Source organism: Schistocerca cancellata, chromosome 2 (assembly GCF_023864275.1).
Source record: "Schistocerca cancellata isolate TAMUIC-IGC-003103 chromosome 2, iqSchCanc2.1, whole genome shotgun sequence".
Lineage (NCBI taxonomy): Eukaryota > Metazoa > Arthropoda > Insecta > Orthoptera > Acrididae > Schistocerca > Schistocerca cancellata.
Window position 1 is genome coordinate 13,217,008 of NC_064627.1, and position 24,491 is coordinate 13,241,498.

At 44.6% G+C, this 24,491-nt stretch overlaps 1 protein-coding gene across 1 annotated transcript in view; it reads left to right on the top strand.

Annotated features, from left to right (window-relative positions):
- Nucleotides 1-6,573: 6,573 nt before the first annotated feature.
- The window catches only part of LOC126161310 (uncharacterized), a 187,599-nt gene continuing 169,681 nt past the window's right edge, over nt 6,574-24,491 (top strand). The window contains exon 1 of the mRNA XM_049917063.1: nt 6,574-6,732. The gene's annotated coding sequence lies outside the window, so the exon portion shown is untranslated. The remainder of the gene's footprint in view (nt 6,733-24,491) is intronic.

Below are 24,491 nucleotides of genomic sequence, written 5' to 3' on the forward strand. Positions count from 1 at the left end.
TGGATATTAATACCTACTCCGAATTTTTCTTTTGTTTCCTTTACTGCTTGTTCAATATACAGATTGAATAACATCGGGGATAGGCTACAGCCCTGTTTTACTCCCTTCCCAACCACTGCTTCCCCTTCATGTCCCTCGACTCTTATAACTGCCACTTGGTTTCTGTACAAATTGTAAATAGCCTTTCGCTCCCTGTACTTTCCCCTGCCACCTTCAGAATTTGAAAGAGAGTATTCCAGTCAACATTGTCAAAAGCTTTCTCTAAGTCTACAAATGCTAGAAACGTAGGTTTGCCTTTCCTTAATATTTCTTCTAAGATAAGTCGTAAGGTCAGTATTGCCTCACGTGTTCCAGTATTTCTACGGAATCCAAATTGATCTTCCCCGAGGTCGGCTTCTACTAGTTTTTCCATTTGTCTGTAAAGAATTCGTGTTAGTATTTTGCAGCTGTGGCTTATTAAACTGATTGTTCGGTAATTTTCACATCTGTCAGCATCTGCTCTCTTTGGGATTGGAATTATTATATTCTTCTTGAAGTCTGAGGGTATTTCGCCTGTTTCATACATCTTGGTCACCAGATGGTAGAGTTTTGTCAGGACTGGCTCTCCCAAGGCCGTCAGTAGTTCCAATAGAATGTTGTCTACTCCGGGGGCCTTGTTTCGACTCAGGTCTTTCAGTGCTCTGTCAAACTCTTCACGCATTATCGTATCTCCCATTTCATCTTGATCTACATCCTCTTCCATTTCCATAATATTGTCCTCAAGTACATCGCCCTTGTATAGGCCCTCTATATACTCCTTCCACCTTTCTGCTTTCCCTTCTTTGCTTAGAACTGGGTTTCCATCTGAGCTCTTGATGTTCATACAAGTGGTTCTCATATCTCCAAAGGTCTCTTTAATTTTCCTGTAGGCAGTATCTATCTCACCCCTAGTGAGATAAGCCTCTACATCCTTACATTTGTCCTCTAGCCATCCCTGCTTAGCCATTTTGCACTTACTGTCGATCTCATTTTTGAGACGTTTGTATTCCTTTTTGCCTGCTTCATTTACTGCATTTTTATACTTTCTCCTTTCATCAATTAAATTCAATATTTCTTCTGTTACCCAAGGATTTCTACTAGCCCTCGTCTTTTTATCTACTTGATCCTCTGCTGCCTTCACTACTTCATCCCTCAAAGCTACCCATTCTTCTTCTACTGTATTTCTTTCCCCCATTCCTGTCAATTGTTTCCTTATGCTCTCCCTGAAACTCTGTACAACCTCTGGTTCTTTCAGTTTATCCAGGTCCCATCTCATTAAATTCCCACCTTTTTGCAGTTTCTTGAGTTTTAATCTACAGCTCATAACCAATAGATTGTGGTCAGAGTCCACATCTGCCCCTGGAAATGTCTTACAATTTAAAACCTGGTTCCTAAATCTCTGTCTTACCATTATATAATGTATCTGATACCTTTTAGTATCTCCAGGGTTCTTGCATGTATACAACCTTCTTTCATGATTCTTAAACCAAGTGTTAGCTATGATTAAGTTGTGCTCTGTGCAAAATTCTACCAGGCGGCTTCCTCTTTCATTTCTTAGCCCCAATCCATATTCACCTACTACGTTTCCTTCTCTCCCTTTTCCTACACTCGAATTCCAGTCACCCATGACTATTAAATTTTCGTCTCCCTTCACTATCTGAATAATTTCTTTTATTTCATCATACATTTCTTCTATTTCTTCGTCATCTGCAGAGCTAGTTGGCATATAAACTTGTACTACTGTAGTAGGTGTGGGCTTCGTATCTATCTTGGCCACAATAATGCGTTCACTATGCTGTTTGTAGTAGCTTACCCGCATTCCTATTTTCCTATTCATTATTAAACCTACACCTGCATTACCCCTATTTGACTTTGTAGTTATAACCCTGTATTCGCCTGACCAGAAGTCTTGTTCCTCCTGCCACCGAACTTCACACACACATTAATATATCAATTAATGATGAATACTTAAATAAATGTTGTTACGCTATGTACAGAGAGATAAAATACAAATGTTGTTCTGAATGAGACTACATTTGGTTAACACAGAAAAATTTAGTTTTGTACGTATTCGTTTACTGTGTAAAAGCAGTGATCAACCAAGTACGACTTCAGTTTAGATTAGAAGTGACCAATGTTTTGTATGTATTTAATGGTATCTGGTAAGGCATTGTATAGTTTGATACTAGGATGGATAAGTCCATTTTGAAATAAATTTGTGTTGGCGCTTTGAACACGTAAATCTAATTTTTGTCTTGTATCATAGCTGAGTATTGTGTGATTTTGAGTGGAGTGGTCTTTTTGTATGTAAGTTTTGCTTTAAATACATTATATTTTCAAGTATATATGTGCAAGGAAGTGGCAGGATCATCCTTTTTTGAAACAATCGTCTACATGATTTGCGATTATCTACCCCTTCTATTATTCTTATAATTTTTTTTTTATTTTGAATGTTTTGATCGCATCTCCAGAATTTCCCCAGAACATAATGGGAGGTGAGAGTGTACAACTGCATAATATACACACTGTAGTGTGATGTAGTTAGTACAGTTTTTTAATGTATGTAAAACAAATAAGAAGTACTTAATTTTTTGTTCATTTGCTCAATATGTGCTTTCCATTTCAAGTTGTCTTGTAGATGAAGTCCACGAAATTTGGTACAGGCTGTTTTGGCCATTGACTGTCCATATAGCTCTAGATTGGGTGATAGATTTTTTGTTTGTGCTGTGTGTATATCCATACCTACAGTTTTTTCAGTGTTTATTATTAAGTCATTGTCATCAAAGTAACATGTTAGCCTGTCATTGGCTTCTTTTATGTTTTTTACAAGAGTTTCCTGTAATTAGAACACTGGTATCATCAGCAAATTGAAATATTTTACTGCTGTCATTGCTTATGTTTAGGTGATTTACATAGAGTAAGAACAGAACAGGGCCCATTACTGATCCTTGTGGCACACCATATTTAACAGTCAGTAGCTTGGAATTATATTTCCTAATGACATTGTCCCTTTCTTGATCTATTTCCACATATTGTTCCCTGTTCTTAAGATAAGAGTTGAGCCAGTTGTTAGCTGTTCCCTTAATGCCAAGATTTTCTAGCTTGTGTAGCAATTTGTCATGATTTATGGTGTCAAATGCTTTTGACAAATCTGAAAATATGCCCATGGTAAGTTTTTTGTTGTCTAATGCTATCAGTGCCTCTAATAGAAAGGAGTGAACTGCTGATTCAGTTGAGTGGTTTGCTCTTAATCCATGCTGAGATTCTGACAGAACGCCATTATCCTCTAAGAAGTCTGTTATCCTCTTATTGAAAAGCCTTTCTAATGTTTTTTGAGAAAACAGACAGAAGTGCCAGTGGTCTGTAGTTGTAAATATCATCTTTGTTTCCTTTCTTGTATAATGGCTTTACTTTGGCTATTTTCAAACATGAAGGAAAAGTTTCTGTAGCAAAAGATAGGTTACATAGGTAGGCTAAGGGCTCTGTAATCAAGTCCCCACACTTCTTTATAGTGAAATCAGGTATATCATCTACACCTGCAGAGTGTTTCATTTTGAGACTTTTTATTGTAACCTGTACTTCTTCTACATTTGTTGGGTACAGAACCATTGATCTGCTTGAAACATTTTCCCCTGTTTCTGTATGCTGTTTTCTATCTGTTGTAGTAGTTTCTCGGTTACATTTATAAAATAGTTATTAAACATATTAGCTACTTCCTGTGGGTTACTAATGTTTTCCAAGCCAGCCTTTAATACTATATTATTAACTCTATTTTTGTAAGATTTGGTTTCTTTCTTTACAACTTGCCAGATTGCTTCGGTTCTGTTTGAAGCATCTTCTATGTATTTGTCATTGTCTCGTTTCTTTGCCTCCTTTATTGTTTTATTTAAGATAGATTTATATTTTTTAAAGTAACTGTCAAACTCCTGAGTCGTGTTGCAGCTTCTTGCAATATTGTGAAGGTGCCGTTTTCTAGCACAAGATTTCCTTATACCACTAGTAATCCACTTGTTGCTTTTAGTGGTTTGGGTTGTTTTGGCTTTCAATGGAAAAGCAAGATCAAAATAATATTTACTTGATGCCTAAGTGACTGTATATTCTGATGAAGAATGACCTTTATTCCTGAATTTAAATTGTGTGGGAAATCTTCATCCTCATCTAGAAGTGTGAATTGGTTTTTTCCATTGGTCATAAGAAAATGTCCTGATGGTGAAAAGGGGCAGTTCTCCATCTCTCTGGCCAGTTTACTTGTGTGGTCGATGCTGAGGTGGTTTCTGCTTTTGCTGCAAGGACTGCTACTGTAGGTGGTGTTGAGAGGTGCACTAGTTATCCTAATTTGGTCTTAAGGCTTTTTTGGAATAAAAAATCTTGTAGATGACATGGTCGCCTTACATTTCTTATCATTGAAATTGCTGAACTTCCTCCTGTTGCTGGGGTGGTAGTAGTTGATTGTTGGTGTTCATTGATACATGTAAAATTAGATGTCCTTGGTGATACTTTTGAGACTGGATCTGCTGATGTCCTTAGTGGGTCTCCTGTAGGTAGGCCTACTGCTTTTGGTTTCCAGTGCCCAGTTCGTCTTGTTGTATCTTGAATATCTTCGGGCGTGGAACTTGGTTCTTCTGCTTTTTTGGGTTAGATGCTTTTGCCGGTATCACAGCCTGGTTTAGTCGATGATAGTTTTGTTTTGCTGTGTCTTCTTTGAGTGATGAAGATGTAATACAGTTCTTTTTTGCGCCTACTCGTTTATCTTTCACAACTATCGAGTTGGATAAGTCTATTTCTTCTCTTTGCCTTCCATTCGCAAGTGAAGTCCATGCTTTGTATAATCGCTTCTACTGAGGAATGTATTAACGCCCATTACCATTACATGCTCATAATTTTTTGCAGTCCTCAATGAGAATTCGTTTGCAGCATAGATTCTGTTGTTAAGTTTTGGTACATCGTATCTGTACGGAATTATGCACGAGATAACTTTTGTGTGGATTGTCTTATGAAGAGAATCTGTTAAGGTACATTTGAAATCCTGAAATTTCTTTAGCATGTCGTTAGTCCCACCTAGAATGATGACACTGTCATTTTTCGTATATTCTTTCGTCTTCCCGTCTATGTTAGAAACCATGTCCTTTAACTGTGCGTTAGGTTTTATTACAGAAGAGATGTAGTATTTTTGATTTTGAGAACTGATCATAATTTTTGCACAGTAACGACCATGACTGTCAGAAAGAATTAATACGTTCTGTCTCTTGTTATCACTATGTATCATTTTTTGGGGCACTGGCCGATTGCTTTTTTTACTGTTTTCATTTGTATTAACGCTGTTGGTTTTGTCAGGGCACGTCATAACACAAGCACTTGCGTCTTCGATGTAGTATTTTTGCTTCTGATCCATTCATGCTGCTTTTCTTTCTCACTATTTACAGTTTTTGTCGGTTTTGTTTTGATTGGAGCACTCGATTTCAGATAACCTAACAGTTCGGTATTTTCATTTCGAAGTTTCGTTAAACCATTCTTTAAAGTGTTAACCGCTGCTTGCATACTTATGATGCACTCTTTTAAATGTTCAATATCTGTTACACATTTTTACATGGTATATTTTCACTTTCAACAGCTGTATTTCCGAGTGGTAGAACATTGCGCACATCACACTCGTGAGCCATTTCATTTGACTTCATATACATACCAGTAGTTCACTATTTCTAGACCGAATTTCCGGACACTTGAGTTATAGTATCACGCACAATGCATTTACGATTGCAGTATTCACTGATTTTTACGTATGTCGTACATTTTTCGTTCAATTTACGTTTATATTTGTAGAGCTAACACACGCATAGTTTACACTTTCCGCCATCTTCTATATAATAACAAGTTAATGAGCAAAAATATATTTAATAGGACCCAGACGTTTTGAAAACAGCAGCAGAATCTGTGGGAGAAATGCTACTGTTCAAGAGAAGAATTTGTGGAGGATAAAATGATAATTTGAGCAAGGGTAATTAAGTGTTTTATTGTATTATGACACTGTTTGTTACCACCAGTTGTTATATGCTTAAGGTGGAATTAATTTTATCGCAGTTTTGCCATGTCACCTGTACGTGAGTCAAATGATTTAGATCATTTACGTTATGAGACTAATAAACCACAATTCACAATTCGTATAAGGTTGGGACATGCCTGTTTGAATGTGCATCTCTGTAGGATATGAGTGATAGATTCTTCCACATACAGCTAACATCCAAAAGACGGCAGAGAGCAGAACCACAATATTTTGCAATGTTCTAAACATGTTGCATAGCATAGTGAACTGTGGGAAAACACTTCAAAAACGTAGATGCCGTTGCTAGGAGTCAGCATGGCTTCTAAATTAACAGTGTAATAACCTGTTACCTGCATCGAGCAGATACAAATCTCTAGCTGTATACTTAAGATTTAACTTTCATCGTTAGGCTTAATAAACAGTCGTAATAACTGCATTTTTCCAACAAGCAGTAAAATTTAAAAAAAGTTAAATGGGTAGTATCGATAGTTAGGATCCCCTGTGGTCGCTCCCATCAGCCATCGCGCCGAGTGTCAACTTGGTTTGACGGACTATATGAACATGTAAACATGTGGTGGGCCGGTTAATTGATGTGAGGTTAGGTAAATGTAAAATAGAATTGCGTGACACGTGTAAAAAGAGTTGGAGAAGACACTGCGCACACATTACTGCAGGTGAGGCGACATTATCAAGGCTGTCATGAAAGTAAAGCCCAACAAATCATTTTAAAACGCGGAAGCCTAATTTTACCAGTACGGTACCCAGGTAAACTGGAAATGCATTAACATTGTTTTCTATTGTGATCAGTTCTTGTGGTATGGAAAATACGTAGGAACTCACTACACAGCACTTTCTTCGAAAGACGAATGATAATGACACGTCTACCTAACCAAGTTTTCGTTTGCACGAATACGTATCCACAGTATTTTACCGGGCTTTAGTTAAACTGTTCCGTTCATATACCGTATTCATTTCTCTGATTATTATGTGTAGCGCCATAGTGGACTCAATAGGATCCGCTACTATGTTAACGCAAATTAATTGCTCCTAAAAGACATTCGTGTAGTATGTTTATTGTAGGTTTAATTACTCAGTCAGATAAATACAGTTTTCATCATAGGTTGATTTTGTGAGTTATCTCCTTCATTGCATGGATTTTGTGCCTTGCATATTTAAGGTTTGTGAAGTCAGCAACATACGGCGGTTGAGTTGAGCATTTATTTGATTTTTATTTGTTCCTATTAATTACAGATTACTAATAATATAGGACAGATAAAGTGAAATAATGTAGTATTACATGGACATTTTAGATATCATAATATGTTGTAAGTTTATATTTTATTTTTCTGAGAACAATTGGTTCCATAAAATATTACAATCATTGGTAGGCCTAAAAGTTTAAGGGGAAGTTTAAAACGGTGAAATATATGGAAGTCCAAATTTTTATCCTACTGACACACATAAATTTACATTTTATAATTTATCTTAAAGTTCCAAGCTTTGTTTTTGTGACAGAAGTATTTTTCTTTCTTTCTTTCAAGAGTGTTTTCACCTAACTGGTTTGTTCTAATCTTATAACTTAAGGATGCTTTATAATACTAAGAATTCATTTATTTTTTAAAAATCTGGGAATGTTTAGTTTCCTTTTAAATTCATGTGCATTATTAATTTCCTTTTTTATGTTGATGGGAAGATTATTGTATAGGCTTACTCTTATACCTGACTCACAAACTCCCTTGTGTACTTCGAGAGAAATGTATAGTCTTAGTAAAAAATTTTCACTTATCTTGTCATTACGTGTCACAATTTCCCTGTTGCTGACTACAAACATAATCAGTATGTACGTATATTGAGTATATCCTGAGATATGAAGGGCCCCCTGTAGTTTGTTAGAGACCCTATATATTAATCTCATGGCTCATTTTTGAAGTTTAAAAACTTTTAACTCCTGCAGCATTTCCACATAAGATTATACCATAGGAGAGCATGGAATAGAAATATGCAAAATATGACAACAGAGTACAAAGTAGTTATCAGATTTAGAGGATGCTAGGCTAAATTTCTTGACCAGCTGATCAATTTGCTCTTTCCATCTACAGAGACTATCCATCTAGGTGTCTAGGAATTTTGTATTTGTTGTTGTCTTCAGTCCTGAGACTGGGTTGATGCAGCTCTTCATGCTACTCTACCCTGTGCAAGGTTCTTAATCTCCCAGTATGCACTGCAGCCTACATCCTTCTGAATCTGCTTAGTGTATTCATCTCTTCGTCTCCCTCTACGATTTTTACCCTCGACGCTGACCTCCAGTACTAAATTGGTGATCCCTTGATGCCTCATAAAATGTCCTACCAACCGATCCCTTCCTCTGGTCAAGTTGTACCACAAACTCCTCTTCTCCCCAATTCTATTCAATACCTCCTCATTAGTTATGTGATCTACCCATCTAATCTTCAGCATTCTTCTGTAGCACCACATTTGGAAAGCTTTTATTCTCTTCTTGTCTAAACTATTTATCGTCCATGTTTCACTTCCATACATTAATTTTCTGATTGTTAATATCCATTTCTGGAACTTGAAGTATTTTGTTCCCTGAAACAGGATGACATTAGCTTCTGAAAAATTGTTAGGCTATTTGCTGTGGAGCATTGATGTATTTGATAAGTGACGGTCAGGGCTGTATCCTGCATTGTTGAGTTCGGCTCTGTGATCAGAATACTTGGATCATCAGTAAACTCAGCTATTTTTACTCTGTTAGTAACTGTAATTGTTAGAGCACTAATGTAGATCAAGAAAATCAGTGGCCAGAGGATCAAGCTCAGAGGGCCTCTGTATTTAACACTTCCTCCGTCTGAGTTTTTTTCAGGGTGTTGATTCTTCTGGAAAACCTGGAATTCTCAGTGGAAAGATTGGTAAATCTAAGAGGTTTAGGGATTTCATAAAATCTGGGTTGTTAACCTAGCATTAACATTCAGTTGTATTGAGTTACATCACAAGTTGTAGAATACATAATTTTTCTAAGTGGTTTTAATTATGTGATTATTATTCCATATAAATTATCAATGTTTGAAAAGAGCTGTTAAGCTACTGTGTATGGCTGGTATATGGCTCAGCTGAGAAGGGGAAAAAATAATTATTGGGCTATAGCTGCCTATCCCCCCCTCCCTGCCCTACCAATCCTTAATTTACCAAGAACTTCTTGACAAAATCATCCTCACACCTCAAATTCTCAGGGATCCCCCCCTCCTGCCCCCTAAGTTTGAGTAGCTACCCTGTTTTTACACCTACTTCCAGAGAAAAGATTTTTGATTGTTGTTGTGTAATTAAGATTCTAGTCAATCCAGAGATTTGCCTTTGGTGACATAGTATGATGGTGAGGAAGCGTTGTTAGCTTTGGCCATTGACATAATGTCAGTAGTTGCTGTAGTGTCACCTTTTGATGCGTATATTCAGTTATTTTGGTTGTGGTGGCAGACTGATCTTAGCTTATCCTGTTGGAAAAAATTGCAACTGATACTGTGTTATTGATACAGCATTGATTTGCCATTTGTTGCATGTTTCCTATGTTGCCAGGCAAAGCTGGTTAATTGTACAGAATATTCCTTTTTGTCAGAGACCCCCATTGGGTACTTCCTAAAATACAGTTTTCACAGAATTTTATCTGTTATACTAAATATAGCTCTCTGTGGAGAATCCTGTACTAAAGCTGGTGTAGGTGTCGATTGGCTATAGATCCTATCATACTCTAGTCTCTCAAATATCTTTGAGAATACGGACAGCAGAGAGATGGACCAATACTTCGATATTACTGTCCTCTCTACTTTTGTGGATTGACATCACTATCATGTGCTTCGGTTACACTAGTTTTCATTGATTGATTACACAGATAGCAGAATAGTTGAGTGATTAAGTCTGCACATGATTTTAAAATCTGATTTTATACACTGTCATATCTAGAGGATTGAGAGCCTTTAGGAGTTGGGCATTTGAAATGAAGTGCTATGTTTGGTGTGAGTTACAAATGATTTGTTAGCTGTAGGGTTTCTGTGGGAGTTTATTACGGTTCCGTGTTTTTCAGCTATAGAGAAAAAAAGTATTGAAATCTGAGGCTGCAACCATTACCAGAGGACTGTCGTATTCTTGCTTGTTTTGATTTTATGTTCCTATTTTCTCACTTTTTATCACAAGCCAATAACCTGCTAATTTCCTTTGCATAATACATATGTTTGGCCTTCCACATAATACAGGTTAGAATTTTACAGTATTTTGTAATGTAATTTCACTGCTACGTTTGTATTAGTCCTCCGTTCTGTGCACAGAGCCCTCTTTTCAACATATATTATTTTAATGCTCAGTGTTGATCACTCTTTCTTTCCCCACTGGCTGGTTTGATTTTAAACATACCGTTCTTTCATATCCTTAAATTCTCACCCACCGCCATACGGAATCCAGAACCTAAACAGATATGAAACTGTTCCTCCAAGTGTCTCTCTCATAGAAGTTTTAGCCTTTCCAAAGGCCTTTTATATTGTCGCACTCCTAAATTCAGTCGTGTTGTGCTTGTTAAAGACCTTATCTCCTTCTCCTGGTCCCTACAGTGGAAACAGTTTTGTCACCAACCCTACCAATCAGACTCAATCCAAAACCAAAATTGAAGCCTGCCTGACTCAGTTCAGCCCTCCAAGTAACTCTGATCCACCCCCACTGCCCCAAATTAGCCTCTGTTAACCTTCCAGAATTTCCTAACCTTGATCTTTGCCTGATCGTCATTCCCCAAATCCCTCAACATGGAAGCCAACCTTAAATCTTCAGAAAGAATCCCAATCCGCCATGTAAAAACTGATCCTGACCTCACAATCCTACCTGCTGACAAAGGATCCACCACAGTGGTTATGAACCACATGGATTGCCTCGTGGCCGAACTCCACAAGCCATCAAATTGTCTGCCTAGAAACCCTGCCACAGTAACCCCATTCCAGAAATTCAGCAAGATCACTAATCCCTCATCAAATTCTTAGGCCCTTCCCAGAACCTCTGTCCTGTGTCTATCTTCTGCCCCATCCCTAACATTCCCATGCTCCTACCTTCTACATACTTCCTAACGTTCATGAGCCCAGCTGTCTTGGAAGCCCAATTGTCAGATTACTGTGCCCCCACAGAGAGAAACTCTGCTCTTCTGGACAAACACTTTCAGCTTATTTACCTGTAACCTAGCCTACTGTAGAAAAGATACCATTTCCACCACCAGCTCTCCTTTGTGCTGAGTGCATGGTGATAGCAACACAGTCTATGGACTGTGCACAATGCAAGCGTATATTCAGTAAATATAGATATGTAACTAAATATCATAAGAAATAGAGGTTGTGTTCCACCCCCCACCCCCCCTCCCCACACTCCAGAAAACAGAAGTGTGCTGTTGTCATCTGAGCTGTCAAACTGCAAATAGAGAACTAAATGTATTCTGTTGTGGAAGAAAGGTAAAGGACGGTCAGTTTTTAAAATTTCACGGAGTGTACATATAACTTTCTCACCATTAAAGAGCAACTTGAAACCATGCAAGAAACATTGAAAATCAGAAAGAGCTTAGACTAGAAAAATTTCTGCTAAGAGTTGGGGAGCACTTGCAAAGACACTGCGCATAGCAGCACAAGCATTGCTAGATAGTGTTGCTGATTATTGCTCTTGTGTATGGAGGAGAAGCTGTCTTGTTAAACATGTAGATATGTCTTAACAATAAAAGTAGGCTAATATCTAGAATGGCCAAACTCGCGTCTCTTCCATGGCTACAGTTATCTCGAATATTGATGCCCCCTCACTTTAGGCCACAGCTACAGGTGATTGGGATAGAACAACATCTTCCATATCTCAGTCTTTGGAGATTTGCCAACAGGTAATAGATTGAGCTCCTTAACCCATAGTAGGCTTAAATCTAGGACATCTATCTGGAACCACATTCCACCACCTATGACTTGAAAGTACAGTGAAGATCTGCATGGGCATTGTTTCAGAACCTCAACTATATGCCCTAGACAGATTCAATCTGACACTTCGAGGAAACCATCGTCACTTGAAGGGACTCCAAACAGGGTATACTAGAATGAAAGCTATGCTCTTTAAGTGGAAAATGGCTAAAAATTGTCACTGACTAGTGCTCTGGAACAGGCAGTACAGTACAGGGAATTGAGAGGGATGTGGGACAATCTGCTAACAACAATAATTGGAGCAAAAGAACAGCTGAATTCATTAAACATAGCACTGCAGCAGGCACACATTGAAAAATTAAGTGCTATATAATAACTGTGTGTTTTAATTAATTTTTATATTTTGTTAAACATTCATTATATTTTGTATTTGCAGTTCATAATATCTAGTGTCAGTAGCACAATCCATTCTGTGAAGCACTCATTACAGAGCACACAACTGCCTTTGATGGGATAGGTCACGCTTGTGAGCGGATTAGAGTAGGTGTGGTGGTGGGAAAATATGAGACAGGTCTTGCATCTAGAAGTATTAGAAGGATAAGGGCTGTGAGACAAGGGGTTGGGAGCAGGCACGGAGTAGGGACAGATGAGGATATTGTGTACATTCAGTAGGAGACAGAATTTCACTGTCGGAGGGACAGGAAGGATAGTGAGTAGGATGTTCTTCATTTCAGGGCATGATGAGATTTTGTCAAAACCGTACCGGGGAATACGGATCAGTTGCTCCGATGTTGGGTGGTACTCAGTTATAAGGGGAATGCTCCTCTGTGGCCATACAGTGGGACTTAGAGAGGTGGTGGGTGACTGGAAAGATAAAGCACAGGAGACCTGTTTTTGTACAAGGTTGGGTGTAATTATGGTTTGTAAAGGTCTCGGTGTGTTTTGTGGACGACGGCTCGTCACTGCACATGCAATGGCCGTGGGTGGCTAGGCTGTGTGAAAGGGACTTCTCGGTATGGAACAGGTGGCAGCTGTCAAAGTGGAGGTATTGCTGGTGGTTGGTAGGTTTGATAGTGGCAGAGGTACTGACCTGTGAGGTGGAGGTAAACATCGATGAAGGTGACTCGTCGGGTTGAGTTGGACCAGGTGAAGCGAATGGGGAGAAGGTGTTGAGGTTGTGGGGGGGTTGTGGATAGGATGCCCTTGCCCTCTGTCCAGATAAAGATGTTATCTGTGAATCTGAACCTAAAGAGGGATTCGGTTTTCTTGGTGGTGGGAAAGAAATACTTTAGATGTCCCACAAATAGGTTGGTATACGATGGTGCCTTGCAGGTGCCAAACATCGTACCTCCTCCCTACAGGTCCGGGATTAGCATAGGCCAGAGATATTTCTGCCTGTCGAACGAGATGACTAAAAGGGGTTTCACATGTTTCGGCCTTTGTGATAGTCCCCTGTAGGATTGAACCTCCATTCTACAAAATTTTCCCGAAGAGCGTGCCAATTGGGGAAAGGCGCCTTACAAGGTGCATTGTGTCCATCGGGCATTGAGATCTTTAGCCCACTTTCTTGTCGTTGCATTGCAGTCCTGCCCATTCTCCATCTCTTGGGTGAGGATACTTTCCTGGGTGCGTTTTCCGCCATGCACTATGCAGCGTCGGCGATGAACGTGGACTTCTTTGCACCTGATATCCAGCATGGTAGCCAGTCTGTTGTGGTGGGGCCCTGTTGGTTGTAGCCCCCTGACCACACAGGGATTGCTCTGCTGATGCCTGTGGCGTTAACTCCCCACATATGTCTAGGGGTAGGCCCATCCCCCTGGGGCATAGAGACTCCCGGCAGTGGCCATCCTGCCAGGTGGCCTTTGTTGCGGCTGGGTGGCCCTCGTTGGGAGGGGCCCCTGGTCGGAGTGGGTGGCATCAGGGTGGTTGACATGCGATGAAGAGTAGTCGATCATCTTGTGCTGGTGGTGGAAACAAGACTTGGCGATGTCATATCCTTGCCACATTGTATGAGTGGGGTCTCTGGGGACCACTCCAGATTTTTATCCAACACTTCCTGTCACTCCGTACTTTCAGTGTCCAAGTTCCATCCATATCCAGAAGAATGGAATCCCACAGGGCTCTGTATTGAGTGACACTCTATTTTAGTGGCCATTAACGATCTGGCAGCAGCTGTCGGACCCTCCGTGTCACCGTCTCTGTATGCAGATGACTTTCGCAATTTGTACGGCTGCTCCGGTACTGTTGTTGCTGAGCGGCACATTCAGGGACCCATACACAAGGCGCAGTCATAGGCTCTAGCCCACGGCTTCCAGTTTTCGTCCGCAAAGTCGTGTGTCATGCACTTCTGTCGGTGTCGTACCGTTCATCCTGAACACACGCTTTCTTAATGATCCACTCAATGTAGTGGAGACATATCAATTCCTAGGACTGGTTTTCGACACTCGATTGACTTGGCTCCCACATCTTCATCAGCTTAAGCAGAAGTGCTGGCAGCACCACAATGCCCTCCATTGCCTGAGCAACACCAATTGGGGTGCAGATTACTGTATGCTGCTGCAGCTCTGTAGAGCCCTTGTCCAATCCCAAACTGATTATGGGAGTGTGGTTTATTGTTCAGCAGCGCCTTCAGCATTGCATTTACTCAACCCTGTGCACCACTGTGGGGTTCGATTAGTGACAGGAGCTTTTGGACGGGTCGGGTGACCAGTGTACTGGTGGAGGCCAGTGTCCCTCCTCTGCAGATCAGACATAGACAACTGCTCTCCAGTTACACAGCACACATTCATAGTTCCCCTGAGCATCCGAATTACCGTCTATTTTCCCATGCGCGGTAGTCCATCTCTTGCATCGGCAGCCAGATCGGGGCTAATGACTGCAGTTTGTGTGCAGTCCCTTCTCTCTGAACTGGAGTCCTTCCCTTTACCACTTCTACTTGCAGTCCATTCATGTACGCCTCCATGGTGTACGCCTTGGCCACAGTCTTCTCTGGTACTTTTGCATGAACCTAAGGACTCTATTAACCCCACCAATCTCCACTGTCACTTCCTCTTAATTCTTGATGTGTTCTGGAGCTCTGAAGTGGTTTACACCAACTGCTCAATTTCTGATGGTCACGTAGGCTTTGCATATGTTCATGGATGGCATATGGAGCAGCACTCCTTGCCAGTTGGCTGCAGTGTTTTCACTGTAGACCTGGCGCCATATCTCATGCTCTTGAGTACATCCACTCATGCCCTGGCAAGTCATTTCTCCTGTGTACTAACTCATTGAGCAGTCTACAAGCTATCGATCAGTGCTACCCTTGCCACCCTCTTGTAGCATCCATTCAGGAGTCCATCTATGCCCTGGAACAGTCCCGCCATTCAGGGGTGTTTGTGTGGACCTGAGGACACGTCGGAATCCCCGGCAACGAACTTGCCGACAGGCTGGCCAAACAAGTGACACGGAAACTGCTTCTGGAGATAGGCATCTCCAAAGCTGACCTGCATTCTGTCTTACACCGCAGGGTTTTTCGGCTTTGGGAGACAGAATGGCATAACAGCATGCACGACAAACTGCGTGTCCTTAAGGATACTACGAATGTGTGGAAGTCTTCCATGCAGACCTCTCGCAGGGAATCAGTTGTCCTCTGCCGGCTCCGCATTGGCCAAACGTGGCTAACTCACTGTAACCTAATCTGTCACGAGGACCCACCTCAGTGTCGCTGTGGCTCCAAAATGACTATCATCCACCTCTTGCTGGACTGCCCACTTTTAGCCACTCTGCGGCAGACTTTTAACTTTCCCAGCACCCTGGCATTGGTGTTTGGCGACAATGCCTCCACAGCAGCTTTAGTTTTACATTTTATCCGTGAGAGTGGGTTTTATACTTCTGTGTAGGTTTTAGCGCATGTCCTTTGATCCTCTGTGTCGTCCACCCTAGTACTTTTAGGGTGGAGGTATTAATGTGTCGCAGAGTGGCTGTATTTCCCTTATTTATTCTCATGGTTGGCCAGCCACTGTAATCAGCTTTCATGTTTTACACCCTTCTGTTTCTAGTGTCTGTTGTTTCCTTGTCCTCCTTTGTTCCTTTTAGTATTAGTTACCTTCCCCTCATTCTTGTGGCTTTTTTCTTTCTTTCCATTTGTGTTATATGTTTTGTCCGTTTTATTCTCACGCTTGTGACATTGTTTTATTAGGGACAAGAAACTGATGACCTCGTAGTTTGTCCCTTCTCTCTCTTCAAATGAACCAACCAACCTTACCTCATGGCTCATACCCTCTAATAGACCTAGATGCAAGACCTGTCCCTTACATCCTCCCACCACCACCACCTACTCCAGTCTAGTCACAAACATCACCTATCCCTCCCCCTGCAGGTCCAGGGTAAGAATAGGCCCGAGGTATTCCTGCCTGTCGTCATAAGAGGCGACTAAAAGGAATTTCAACCATTTTGGCCTTCAGTGTGATGGTCCCCATTGGGGTTTGACCTCCATTTTTCAAAATTCTGTAGAAGTACGAGCCTTTTGGGGAAGGACACCTTACGTGGTGTATCACCGGTCCTCAGTGCACTAAGACCGTGGCACTCATCATCGTAACGGCGTCATAACTGCACCCGCTGTTCATCAATTTGGGCCTAAACACCTGACGGGTTGCACAAGTTACACCCGTAGTGCGTCCCCATCTGCACCTACGATCATGGTGGACTTTCCGTGGCACCCGAAATCCAGTACGGTAGCCAGCCCGCTGTGATGGGGTCGTCGTGTACCCTCTAGGTTGTAGCCCCCTGACAACACAGGGATCGTACTGCCGATACCTGAGCTGCACCCTCCCCACGTCAGCCGAGGAGTAGATGCCCGTCTACCTGGGGCATCAGGACTCCGGCAACGGTCATCCTGCCAGGTGGCCCTTGCTGAGGCTGGGTGGCGCCTGTGGGGAGAGCCCCTGGTCGGACTGGCTGGTATCGGGGCGGACGTTTCGCAGATGAAATGTCTACATGCATCAGGTCGCTCTGCGGTCGCGTCTTCTAAGAGGAAAAGTTCTGGTTCTGGTTCCGCTGCCTTTTCCCCCTTGGCCACTCCCTGGGAGGAAGGGCAGACCCGCCGGCTTGGGGCCTTTATCCTTGCCTTCGAGGGGGATGTTCTCCCGGAGAAGGTAAAGGTGATGTGCTACTGGTGCGACGTGTGACCTTACATCCCGCCTCCTATGCAATGCTTTCGATGTTTGCACTTCGGGCACATGTCGTCACGGTGTGAAGCTGAGCCCCTTTGTGGCGATTGTGGACGTCCTCTTCGTGAGGGACGTATGTGCACCCCACCACCTCGGTGCGTCAATTGTCCTGGCCTCCCCTCGCCTAGATCTTTAGACTGCCCCGCATATCAGAAGGAGAAGAAGATACAAGAATTGAAAACCGTGGACCATCAGTCTTACTCTGAGGCCGGGAAGAAATATGACCGCCTCCATCCTGTGATGTTGACAACGTCGTTTGCTTTGGTTGTGATGCCTCCGCCTCCCAAATCCCTCCTTCCAAATCCTCCTCCCTCGTGGCCCTTGCCCCCTCAGCCCCGGGACACCCTTCCTCCTCCTCCTCCTCCTCCTCCTCCTCCTCCTCCTCCTGATAAGCGATCCTCTTCTCAGACGTCGATCGGGGAAACGTTACGGACCCTGGCTTCCGAGGTCCGGCGTTCAAAAAAGGACCCCGAGTGTGAGGACTTTCTTCAGGTCCAGTCCCCACAGCCCATCATCCCTGTGACTCATCGGTCTTCCAAGAAGGCCTCATAGAAGTAGTCTTTATCCTCCTCTCCACACCAGTGCGTTTCGTCTGATGCTCCATCCGACAGTCGCTGCTCCCAGCCGTACTCAGTTTCGCCGGGACGCTCTGGTGCCAGGCGCTCAGCTGGCCTGTCATCGGCGGACACAACCCAGGAATGTGGCCACTGCTGACGATGACTCGATGGAACAGGATCCGCCTCCCGACAGTTGTAGCGATGTTCCCTCCAAACCTGGCCCTCCGCGGCCATCGAGGTGACCAGCTCGTCACCCGTTTCGTTCCCTTTATCTGATTTGCGATGGCTCTGTTACATTGGAACATAAGAGGTATTTGTCTAATTGGGAGGAAGTACAACTGCTCCTCTGCCTGCACTGACTGCTCGTCATTGGTCTCCAGGAAACGAAGTTACACCCAACTGACTGTATTGCTTTTACCCACTATACCTCCGAGCAATCTGACCTAACCCCTGTGGACGTTATTCCAGCTTATGGTGGGGACATGTTGCTCGTTCGGTGTCCATTACCATCCCATTCTATTGACCACCCCACTGCAAGCAATAGCTGTCCGTATTACTCTTTCTGCCTTTACTTTTCCTGTTTGTACTGTCTACACATCCATCGTCGTCCGCAGTTAGTCGGGCTGCAATGATGCACCTGATCGCTCAGCTTCCTCTGCCGTTTTTATTGTTTGGCGACTTCAATGCCCATCATCCACTTTGGGGTTCTCCTGCATCCTGTCAGAGAGGCTCCCTCTTGGTGCATGTTTTTAACCATCTCAATCTTGTCTGCCTCAATACTGGCACGTCAGTTCAAGTGGTATGTTCTTTCTGACACCTATTCGAGCGACCATTTCCCCTGTGTCGTTCGTCTCCTGCACCACACCACGTCCCCATGTCCCTCGAGCTGGAACATACCAAAAGCTGACTGGGGACTTTACTCCTCCCTGGTGATCTTTCCGGACCAAGATTTTCTCAGCTGTGACAGTCAGGTCAAATACCTCATGGCACCCCCCTGCGGGTCCAGGGGTTAGAATAGGCCCGAGGTATTCCTGCCTGTCATAAGAGGTGACTAAAAGGAGTCCCTCCCCCTCAAGGGGGTAGCCACGACCTATATTTGCGGTCATTTTGGTTTTTCACTTCTTCTGGTTTCTTCCTTCCTTTGGTTCGTTCCTTTCTTTGTTCTTCTCCATATCACTGTCTTACTTACTCTTTCCCTTGCCGCCTCCTTCTCCTTGCCTCCGCCTCGGTGTTTGAGACAGTCTGTCCTTTCTCTCCCTCTCTCCCTTCTTTTTCCTCTTCTTCCTTCCTCCCTGTGCGTGCCTCAAGGCTGACCCACGCGTAGCCGGTGACGGGGTAACGCGTAATTCCCCGCCCTGGGTAGACAAGTAAGGCACGCACGTACCCCCTGGTAAAGACCAGGCCCAGGGAGGGATGATTGCCCGAGCTGACACCTTCCGACCGTGCCGATTGGTTCCTCCGTCTGTTTCTCGGGAGGTGTGACCTGAGGTGTAAACATTCACCTAAGGCGGGAGTGCCCTCTGAGAGGGTCCCCACAAGGAAGGAGCGCGCCATCGGAGATGCTCGCAATCGTGGGGATTCCTCTGCAATGGATTTCTCTTCTTCTCTCTGGACTTCTGCCCAAAAACGGAAACTTGACCAGCGACCAGTGACAAAAGTACTACCGCCTGCCGCACAGTTCCTCGTAGTTTCTAGATCTGAGGACGGAAAGTATTTTTCCTCTGTCAGCCCTTTCGTTATCCAGAAGGGCGTAGATGCCATAGCCGGATCTCTTAAGTCTTGTACCAGGTTGCGTAATGGTACCTTGTTACTAGAAACTGAGAGCACCTTTCAGGCACAAAAACTGCTTCGGGCCACACTCCTGTACACGTTCCCTGTCCGGGTGGAGGGTCACCGTACTTTGAATTCGTCTCGTGGTTTGGTATATACTAGATCACTCGACAGATTGACTGACGAGCAGATTCAGTCTTTCCTCGCTGAGCAGGACGTGATGGCTGTCCATAGGGTCATGAAAAAGGTCAACAATGACCTTGTACCAACCCGGACACTTTTCTTGACCTTAGATAGTGTTCAGCTGCCGTCGCGCATCAAAGCGGGCTACGAGGTTATTTCTGTTCACCCCTATGTCCCGACACCTACGCGCTGCTACCAGTGTCAGCGTTTTAATCACACTCGCCAGTCTTGTTCTAATGCGGCTAAATGTGTTACTTGTGGCAGGGATGCCCATGAGGGTGACTGTCCACCTCCGTCTCCTCGTTGCGTGAACTGTCAGGGTGACCATGCAGCTTCCTCCCGCGACTGTTCCATCTACAAGGAAGAACGCTGTATACAGGAAATTCGGGTCAAAGAGAAAGTGTCCACCCCGGCTGCTCGCAAGCTATTTGCTAGTAGGAAGCCCACGCTGCTCCCAGCGGGGAAATACAGTACTGTCCTCGCCTCTCCTCAGACTACCAGGGAGGTGGCGACTCAGACTTGCGATCTGACCTTCAGCAATACGGTCGTCCGTTCGGCCAGTGCTAAGATCGGCCGGTCGACATCTCCTCTTCCTCCCGTCACCCCTCAGACACGAGCACCTTAATCAGCTTCTGCCAAGACGGAAGACCCAGACGTCAGATGCACGGGCATTCAAGAAGGAACCGTCCCATGCAGACTTCCTATGTAGCTCAAACTCCCAGCCATCGACCAGTACTTCCACTAAATGACCTTCCAAGAAGGCCCATAGGAAGCACAGTTCTCCTTCTCCGCCACGGCGCGTTTCTTCTCCTGCGCCACCCAGCGGCTTCCGCCCCAGGCCGTCATCCGTTTCACCTGGCCGCATCGCTGGTAGCCGAACATCTGGCCGTTCACCAGCGGAGGAAGCTCCCCCTCCCGGCCATCTTAACAAGATGGCCGACGAACCTATTGAACCAATGGACGATGACTGTCCGCCTACTGATAGCGGCGGCAGTGCTCGCTCGAAGCCAGGCCCTCAGCGGCCTTCGAGGTGACCCCTTCTTGCATTTTCTTTTTCTTCTCACGATGGCACTTATTCACTGGAATATTCGCAGCATTCACTCCAACCGAGAGGACTTGAAGTTGCTGCTCCGCTTGCACCGTCCGCTCGTCGTAGCCCTCCAGGAAAAGAAACTATGCCCATGCGATCAAATTGCCTTGGCACACTACACCTCTGTGCGTTTTGACCTACCCCCTGTGGCAGGTATTCCGGTTCATGGAGGGGTTATGTTGCTGGTCCGGGATGATATTTACTAAGATCCCATCACATTGCACACCGGCATGCAGGCAGTTGCCGTCCGAATTACTCTCCCCACTTTCACATTTTCCATTTGTACCATTTACACTCAATCGTCGTCTGCCGTTACCAGGGCAGACATGATGCAAATTATTGCTCAGCTAAGATTTTTGTTGACTAGAGACTTCAATGCCCACCATCCCCTTTGGGGCTCTCCAGCATCCTGCCTGAGAGGCTCCCTGTTAGCAGACTTTCAACCACCTCAATCTTGTCTGCCTCAATACTTTTCTTTCGGACACAACTCACACCTATTCCTATTTAGACCCCTCTATATGTACTACCCAACTTCTACGCCGGTTTGAGTGGTATGCACTTTCTGATACATATTCGAGCGACCACTTCCCGTGTGTTATCCATCTCCTGCATCATACCCCCTCTCCGTGCTCAACTAGTTGGAACATCTCCAAAGCAGACTGGGAGCTCTTCTCTTCCAGGGTGACATTTCAAGATCAAACCTTCACAAGCTGCGATAGTCAGGTCGCACACCTCACGGAAGTCATTCTCACTGCTGCTGAATATTCCATCCCTCACACTACTTCTTCTCCACGTCGCGTACCGGTCCCCTGGTGGACCGCAGCATGTAGAGATGCTTTACGTGCTCGTCGACGTGCTTTACGCACCTTTAGATGCCACCCTACGATGGCGAATTGTATTAATTATAAACGATTACGTGCACAGTGTTGTGTTATTAAAGAAAGCAAGAAAGCCAGCTGGGCTGCTTTCACAAGCACCTTCAACAGTTTTACTCCTTCTGTTGTCTGGGGGTAGCCTGCGCCGGCTATCTGGCACTAAGGTCCACTCACCAGTTTCTGGCTTGACGGTCGCAAATGACGTCCTTGTGGCCCCTGAGGATGTCTCCAATGCCTTCGGCCGCTTTTTCGCAGTGGTTTCAAGCTCCGCTCATTAGCACCCTGCCTTCCTCCCCCGAAAACAGGCAGAGGAGGCTAGGCCACCTAACTTCCGCTCCTCGAATCGTGAAAGTTATAATGCCCCATTCACCATGCGAGAACTCGAAAACGCACTTGGCCGATCATGGTCCTCCGCTCCAGGGTCTGATTCTATTCATATTCAGATGCTGAAGAACCTTTATCCCGCAGGTAAAGGTTTCCTTCTTCGTACTTATAATCGCATCTGGATTGAGGGACATGTTCCCGCATGCTGGCGCGAGTCTTTTGTTTTACCGATTCCTAAGCCGGGGAAGGACAAGCACTTGCCTTCCAATTATCGACCCATCTCGCTTACCAGCTGTGTCTGTAAGGTGATGGAGTGAATGGTTAACTCTCGTTTGGTTTGGCTGCTCGAATCTCGATGCCTACTTACCAATGTACAATGTGGATTTCGTAGGCGCCTCTCTGCTGTTAACCATCTGGTTACCTTGTCAACTTTCATTATGAATAACTTCTTGTGGAAGCGCCCGACCGCGGCTGTGTTCTTTGATTTGGAGAAGGCTTAAGACACCTGTTAGAGGGTGGGCATCCTCCGCACCATGCATACATGGGGCCTTCGCGGTCACCTCCCTCTTTTTATTCGTGCCTTTTTAATGGATTGACAGTTCAGGGTACGTGTGGGTTCTGTCCTGTCCGACGCCTTTCGCCAGGAGAATGGGGTGCCACAGGGCTCAGCCTCCCAGCTGATGTATCAGGCTCCCTTTCGTGGACGATTTTACCATCTATTGCAGCGCGCAGCGTACATGTTTCCTGGATCGCTGTCTTCAGCGTTCTCTTGACTGTCTTTACTCCTGGAGTGTCACCAATGGCTTCCGTTTTTCTGCCGGGAAGACGGTCTGTATTAACTTCTGGCGCTACAAAGAGTTTCTCCCACCGTCCTTAAGACTCGGTCCCGTTGCTCTCCCATTCGTGGAGACAACAGAATTTTTAGGTCTTAGATTTCACAGGAAACTTAGCTGGTCTCCTCATGTGTCATATATGGCTGCCCGTTGTACCCGTTCTCTAAATGTCCTCCGTGTTCTCAGCGGTATGTCATGGGGAGCGGATCGAACCGTCCTACTTCACCTATATCGGTCGATCGTCCGCTCCAAGCTGGATTATGGGAACTTCGTATACTCCTCTGCAAGGCCGTCCATCTTACGCCGCCTCAACTCTATACAACATCGGGGTTTACGTCTTGAGATCGGAGCGTTTTATACTAGACCCGTCGAGAGTCTTCTTGCTGAAGCCGATGAATTGCCACTCTCCTACCAGCACGATATACTGCTTTGTCGGCATGCCTGTCAGTTAATGTCAATGCCCGACCACCCGTCTTATCGTTCATTTTTTGACGACTCTATCGACCGTCAATACGGGTTGTATGTCTCTGCCCTGCTTCCCCCTGGAGTTCGCTTTCGTCGCCTCCTTCAACACCTTGATTTTTCACTCCCTGCAACCTTTCGAGTGGGCGAGAGCCACAAGCCACCTTGGCTCCAGGCTCAGGTTCGCGTTCACCTTGACCTCTGCTCGCTCCCGAAGGAGGTTACCCCAGCTTCAGTATACTGCTTCCGTTTTGTCGAACTACATTTGAAGTTCATTAATATGATCTTCATTTATACAGATGGCTCTAAGACCAATGACGGTGTCGTGTGTTCTTTTATTGTCAGGGCACACAGTTTCAAATACCTGCTCCATGGCCATTGTTCGGTCTTCACAGCTGAGCTATTTGCCCTCTACCAGACTGTTCTTTACATCTGCTGTCACCGACATTCTGCTTATGTCATCTGCTCTGATTCCCTGAGCGCCATCCAGAGCCTCAGTGATCCGTATCCGGTTCACCCTTTCGTGCACCGGATCCAACGCTCTCTTCAGCAGCTGGTGGACGACGGTTCTCCGGTTACCTTTATGTGGGTTCCTGGTCATGTCGGTATCCCTGGGAACGAAGCTGCAGATGCCGCGGCCAAGGCTGCAGTCCTCCAGCCTCGGACAGCTTCTTGTTGTGTCCCTTCATCAGATTGTAGCAGGGTCATTTGTCAGCGCATTTTATTGCTGTGGCATGCTGATTAGGCTGCACTTACGGACAACAAGCTTAGGGCCTCGGAACCTCTTCCCACGGCTCGGACAACCTCTTCACGCCCTTCTCGGCGGGAGGAGGTCGTCTTGGCCCGGTTACGGATCGGACACTGCCGGTTCAGCCATCGCCATGTGCTGACGGCTACGCCGGCGCCGTTCTGCCCATGTGGGCAATTGCTGACGCTCCGCCACGTTTTAACGTCCTGCCCAGATTTTAATACAATGCGTGTTGATCTTGGCCTGCCATGTACTCTGGATGCCATTTCAGCAGATGACCCAGGAGCAGCTACTCGCATTCTTTGTTTTATCCACTTGACAAACCTGTCTAAGGACATTTGATTATGCTATTTTTTTAAATCCTCTGCCTGTCTGTATTTTATAGTATTGTACCTTTTAGTTGCTGTTTTAACCTTGTGCCTCGTGGTGCATTCCTAACTTAGTCTGGGCGCTAATGACCATT